Source organism: Hemicordylus capensis, chromosome 4 (assembly GCF_027244095.1).
Source record: "Hemicordylus capensis ecotype Gifberg chromosome 4, rHemCap1.1.pri, whole genome shotgun sequence".
NCBI lineage: Eukaryota > Metazoa > Chordata > Lepidosauria > Squamata > Cordylidae > Hemicordylus > Hemicordylus capensis.
Window position 1 is genome coordinate 57,575,578 of NC_069660.1, and position 6,596 is coordinate 57,582,173.

General features: G+C 43.6%; 1 long non-coding RNA gene across 1 annotated transcript; it reads right to left on the minus strand.

Annotated features, from left to right (window-relative positions):
* Positions 1–1,838: 1,838 nt before the first annotated feature.
* On the minus strand, positions 1,839–3,379 carry LOC128325121 (uncharacterized). The gene is made up of 2 exons (XR_008307272.1): positions 2,943–3,379; positions 1,839–2,071 (listed from the first exon to the last, which is right to left on the minus strand). It is a non-coding gene; the product is annotated as an uncharacterized LOC128325121 (long non-coding RNA).
* Between the last annotated feature and the right edge of the window lie 3,217 nt (positions 3,380–6,596).

Sequence of the window (6,596 nt, forward strand, 5' to 3'; positions counted from 1 at the left end):
TCCCTGTATGTAACTGACAGACCCTAGAAAATGATGCTGGAACTAGAACTACCAGCGGCTATTGTTTGTTTTTATTACAAGTTTATCAAAGGCTTTCAAAAGTTTTACAGTTATGTTTCCCTTACCTCTTCTCATGCTCTGCCCTCCCCCAGTTGCTATTCTCTGCTTGTACACCCAAGAAATTAAAGGAAAGAAGGAAGGAAGATGTGTGATGTGTCCACACTGGTGATAGCTTCAAACTGATCTACTTTGCATATAATTCCACAAAGTTATGTCAGATTGTTAGGAATATGTCTTCTTCCTACTGTTTAGCATCCCCCCCCACCCCGAGTAGCTAACTTTAAAAGATCACGTACCAGTCATCAATATTTGGAGCAGCCCTTAACTTCCGGTTTTGCGAACTATACTTTTGACTACCAGTATAGCCCTGGTAAACCATTTCTTCTGTCTCTCTATCAGTTTCCATCTACTTGGTAAGGTAACGTAAAGTGTGCTGTCAAGTAGGTTTTGACTCTTGGTGCCCACAGAGCCCTGTGATTGTCTTTGGTAGAATACAGGGTGTGGGGTGGGTTTACCATTGCGTCCTCCCGCACAGTATGAGATGATGCCTTTCAGCATCTTCCTATATTGCTGCTGCCCAATATAGGCATTTCCCATAGTCTGAGAAACATACCAGTGGGGAACCAGCAACCTTCTGCTTGTTAGTGAAGCATTTCCCTGCTATTCCATTTAAGGTGGTGGACTTGGTAAGGTGCTGGTATCTAAACCATCTTGCTCTTCAATGTAAAATATATTAGCTAAGTAATTTCGAGGACAAGCTTGTGCCATTATACCATTTTGGGCAGTATAGAAATATGCAACATAAATAAATAAATAAATAAATAAATAAATTCACCCAAAATTTAAAAGGACAGATGTTGCATGACTGCTCTTTTCAGAACAAGTGTGGATCTGCTTCAGGATTGGGAACAACAAATCCTGTTGTCGGGAAGCAAACAGCAAGTGGGTAGGGATGTGCATGAACTGATTTTTTGCATTCGATTTGTACCCAAATCAAATCACCCCCTATTTGTTTTGAGTCCAGATGTGGCCAGTAAGCATAGAGGTGATTTGTTTTGTCCACAAAACTCACAAAACAGGTTGATTCGGGTACAAATCATTTTGTACCCAAATGAATTCGCACAGACAGCAGGCACAGGCAGTGATTCTCTCAGCAGCAGGAAGGGGGTAAAAAAAAATTCACTTCTCTTTTCCTCAGTCAGGAAAGCAGGAACAAAAAGCAAAGAATCCACTCCAGGCAGCAGGCAGGCATGGCAAAGCAAAGCTCCTCCAACTCTCTCTCTCTCCCCATGAGGCAGAAAGGCAGAATGGTGGCTGGCTGCCTCCTTAAGTACATTTGAAAATCCCCCACCCTTGTCCCTTCTTTGACCCTTAGCCAATGCAGGGCCAGTCACCCCTGGCAACACAAGATTTGAACGGAAATGAACCAATCTGGAACCGGGGTGGATTGCCAGCCACTCACTGCACACTGTAACTCACCAATTTGAAGCTTGGGAAGGTGGGATTTTCAAAAAAATTTCCTGACACAAAATAGAGACAGCAAGAGAGATCACCACAAAATGGAGGTCTGAATCTACAAATTTTTCGGGTCCGAAATCTGAGTGATTTGTTTTGTACCTAATCTGGCCAGCTAGCCCAGGGGTGATTTGTTTTGTCCACAAATTGCCCCAAACAGGTAGATCTGGGTGCAAATCATTTTGTACCCAAATTGATTTGCACATCCCCAGATATGATAGTCCAGTGGCAGAACTAATCGGTAGGCCAGTAAGCAGTCTGTAGAGCCAGCAGATTAAACATGTTTATCAGGATCCTTGACAAAACTGCTTAGACAATAAACCAACAAGGAAGGGAGAGACTAGCTTTATGTGGGTCAGCTGATGCCAGCAGTTTCAGGTGTTGTGGACTCTGCTTGGAGAAAAGTAACTAGTGTCCTGTCCTAGTTTCAGAGAATATTGATATTTATTCATTTCTTTCGTGTATTTTTCCATGTCCGTCTCACCTCCAGAAGTGCCTGTGGGGCAACAAAAAACAGGATGTTAAGCACACAATGACAATGTAAGTTCAAGTTTTTAAGGGTAAAGATATTTAAAAAGAACTCATGACATGTCTCTTGGTCGCAAGTGAGTCCAATTTTGCAGCTGAAATGACAGAAAAGCATATCAGCAAATCAAACGATGGCTCAGTCTTGCCTCTGCTCCAATTAGTGCCATAACTGGGGAGGGGGGGACCATTCCCTCCCCAAGTTATGGAAAGGAATTGATACATTTGGAGTGATCACAGTGGAAGCATTTCTAGAGAGGCCCCTGTACCTCCCGACTAAGAGCATTACCTTTGATTTGAGAGAAGTCTTTCTTTCCATAGTATACAGGAGAACCTCATTATTTGTGGGAGTTCTGTTCTCCGCTACTCCACTTCTGTGGAAACCATGAATACTGGACCACTGGGGCTATGGAAATACAGGGGTTAGGTTCCTGGAGGTCAGAAAAATGTCCAAAAAAGAGGGTAAAATGGATCCATTTACAAATGCAGCGTGAAGTGGCCTACCATGCTCTGCAGGTCCCCAGTGGTCCAGCAATGCCCCCAAGAGTAAACATCAGCTGAATATCATGGTTGGTTTTTTTTTACATTTTTAAAATAAAAAGAGCCATAAAAGAGCCCCCAATCTCCACCAAACTCATTATGGCAGCTGAAAGCCATCCCTGACCTACCTGAGTTTAACCCTATGGATACGTGAAACCTTGAGTGCTGAACCCACGATTAATGAGGTCCTCCTGTATAAACAAATTTCTTTTGTTCTACTGTTGCCTCTGCTCAAACACATCTTGCAGGTTTTTAATGTAAAACCTATTTATTAGGGGCAAAAGTTAGATAAATGTACATACCATGAACATATATCCCTCTTTCAAACAACTTTCAACTCTCTGGAAAAATGGTTGTCTCTCCAACTGTCATTTCTTAACTGATCCTCATCTTACAGGAATCCCACTCCCTTGGTTCTTTTTTAGTACTCACAGTTTGATATTTTCTACATCCCATGACATTGACAATTATTCGTTTTGTCATATCCTGTAATAATAACTAGCATCAGAGGCAGAATTCTGACAGAAACTATTGGTCTGACTCAATAGGGTAGCTCTCATAAACCTATGGCTTTTGAAGTTGTTCAGTACATTATCTTTCCTTTGTTGCCCTCATTGCCTATGTTTGTGAGGCTTGCTGTTTCCAACACAAGTTCTCACACTTCTACAGAACTCATTAAACCCTTAGTCTCATTGCTAGGCTTGATGGCTGATGTCCTTCTCTTCTTCCTTATTCTCTGGAAGCAATTCTCCTGTGGAGAATCAATAACCTTACACAACTAAATTGTCATTGGACAGAAGGTTTAATGCAGTCCATTAATATCTGTTTTTTGTTGTTGTTGTTGTTTTTAAATCACCTGACAAAGCAGAGCTACTTTGTTTGTAAATGCATTTGGGAAACTGAAAGGTGGAATGAATTTGATATAAATGCCAAGGACCCACAGTCAATTTGCTTTAATCTGCTAATATAGTAGAGGCTGAAATGTATTATTATCTTTGAATATATTACTTTGAAATGCAAATTATAAGAACATCTGTGTAATCTCTAGGGTGAGAGGACAAAGGGTAGCTAATAACTGGAAAAAATCTGTTTACCCATAGCCCTTGTATGTCATCAAACACTAATCTGAGTTCTGTTCTCTGAAACTGGTATATTTTAGTAAATATACCTTTGCTCTTTAGAATGTAAAGTTCTGGGCTCATATCTCTTCTTCAGCTGGAGACATTAGGAGGACTTCCAGAATGAGGGCCTTGGGTACCAGGTTCATAGTCAAAGGGACATTACAGCTCTGTAAAAGCAGGCGGCAGTTTTGCCCAACTTTGGTTACTCTTCGCCAGAGTTCCGGCAGTTCCAGAAAGATCCATCCTTTCCATCACCAGAACTGCCACTCAAGCTCTTGGAAGTGGGGGGTTATGCAACAGTTATACCACATGGGCCTCCACATCGATAGCTGCATTAACATTTTTCAGGGACTTTTGAACGAGGAAAGTGCCTCTGGAGCCTAAACACGGATATGGAGTGCATTTCCCTCTTCACTTCTAATTAATCACAGTACATGCCCCTCCCCACACACCAGGGATCATATCTACAATGGCTGACATTCAGAGGTGCACCTAGGTAATTTTGGAGCCTGGACCTAAAGGCCTTTGGAGGTTCTACTCTCCTGCAAATTAAGCATCATCATGCTCGGCTGGGTGTCCACACCACCCAGGACAGACTAAAGAGGATATGGGGGCCCTCAGGGGCTGTGGAGGCTCTGGACCTCAGCCCCAGAGTCCAGGGGTAAGAGCACCTCTGCTGACATTATGCACATACTAACAGAGCTGTAAGGTTCTCTTGTGAGCCTATAGAGAAACTGGAAGAGAGCCCCAATACATTTTAAAACTGGCAGCTGCACAAGGAGCGTTACCATATTTATCCCCATTATTGTGTGTTTGGTTGGAATGTGGGAGAGAGTGTTCTCCATGGCCATACCCAGGTTATGGAATTCCCTCTCCAGTAAGGCATGCCTTGCTCCCTTCCTGCCAGTGCTGACCTGTTCACTAGGTGAATTAGGTGGTCGCCTAGGGTGACAAGTGGGGAGGGGCACAAAGACCTTTGCCATGTGCCATCCAGTGTAACCCCTTCCTGCTTCGTGCACACCTCGCACTGTCTGAACAAGCAGATGGGCAAGCGACTGAGCAGGCACTCCTCATCCCTGTTGCCCACCTGGCTATCCACTTGTTCTCCTCACCATCTCCACTTGCTGCTCCTACCACTGCTGGCTGCTTCTGGGAAGCCAGCCTGCCACAGCACATCATAATCATGTTGCTGCAGTGTGTGGCAGCGTCACTTTAATGTGTCATGGCAGGCTACCTGAAGCTGCTGGCAGCAGCAGGAACAGTGGGCAAAGGCAGCAGAGTGGTGAAGACAGCAAGTGCGCAGGCAGGCAGGAGAGTGAAGGGGCAATCACTTGCCTGTTTGGACAATGGAGACTGCCTGCCCCTACCCACCAGGGGTCCTGTTAGGCATAGACCTAGGGGACCAGGTCTGTGTGCTTACACTCGTATACGGCCCCATGATTTTCCCCAAGGGAAAAGAGGGTCCCTTCTATATTTCTGGAATGGCTTGGCATAGAGTTCTGAAATTTGGAATAGATGTACAGCACATTATTAGGACCCTGTGAATTGATTTTGAAGTATATCAATCTGTAGATTTTTAATGATTTTTTGATTTAAAAAAAAACAAACCCTTCAAAAAAGCCCTATAAGTGCCTTGTTTCATGGCTGAAAATTACAAAAAAAAAACCATCTGGAACTTAAGCCCCCCTTGGAATATCATTCCACCTCTATGTAAAGGAATCTGCCCTTTGCCTTAATAAAAAAAGTGCAACATGCCCCACAAGACCAGAGGAGAGCTGGTCTTGTGGTAGCAAGCATGACTTGTCCCTTTAGCTAAGCAGAGTCCACCTTGGTTGCATATGAAAGGGAGACTTGATGTGTGAACACTGGAAGATATTCCCCTTAGGGGATGGAGCTGCTCTGGGAATAGCAGAAGGTTTCAAGTTCCCTCCCTGGCTTCTCCGAGATAGGGCTGAGAGAGATTGCTGCCTGCAACCTTGGAGAAGCTGCTGCCAGTCTGTGAAGACAATACTGAACTAGATAGACCAATGGTCTGACTCAGTATATGGCAGCTTTCCTATGTTCCTATGTTTTGCCCAACTCTTTACATTTCCAAAATGGCTGGTCTTAGAGTTCTGAAATTTGGCACACATGTAGTCCAAGATGGGAGGACTCTGTGTATTTTTATTTCAAGGAAATTTGTCAAACCTGCAATTTTTAATGATTTTTTTTCTACTGCAGTAAAGCTGCCAGAAAGTTATCTCTATCTATAGAGTACTTCAAATCTAGTGAAAGTAGAAGTTACATCTGAATAAACAAACACTTTTTAAACACAATGCACTATGCTCAAGTTGGATTGTGATCCAAAAGGTCTGCCTGAGAAGTGTGGAGAAGGAGCATGTGTTGTGGTTTTAATCCTCCCCACTTTACGAATTTACTATATGTCAAAGTTGGTTTTGTTTTTGAACTGTGGAGCAAGAGACATGTGTTGTCTCCTAATTAGTTTAGTTTGTGAATGGTCAAAAAGCTATACGAATCCACTGCAGCTTGTGTAGTCTTTTTTTTTTTTTTTGGCAAATGCACTCTGGCTCAGATCTGTAGGTTTGCAGTGAATATTCAAGAAGATGTATGGATCCTTTGAGGGTTATGAAGTCCTTCCCCCCTGCTTCCTATTCCTGGACCTTCTAAGCCAAGTGTGGTGGTGGTGGTGCCCCTGAGAAGGAACCAGCAGCCCTACCACCACACCAGGCCATGGGCTGCTGAGCATGATGGCAGCATGGTGTGGGATCACTTCACACTCTGCTTTGGTGACCTTACATGGCTGTCTGCACCCACTGCAGGGCATGTGACCCCAAG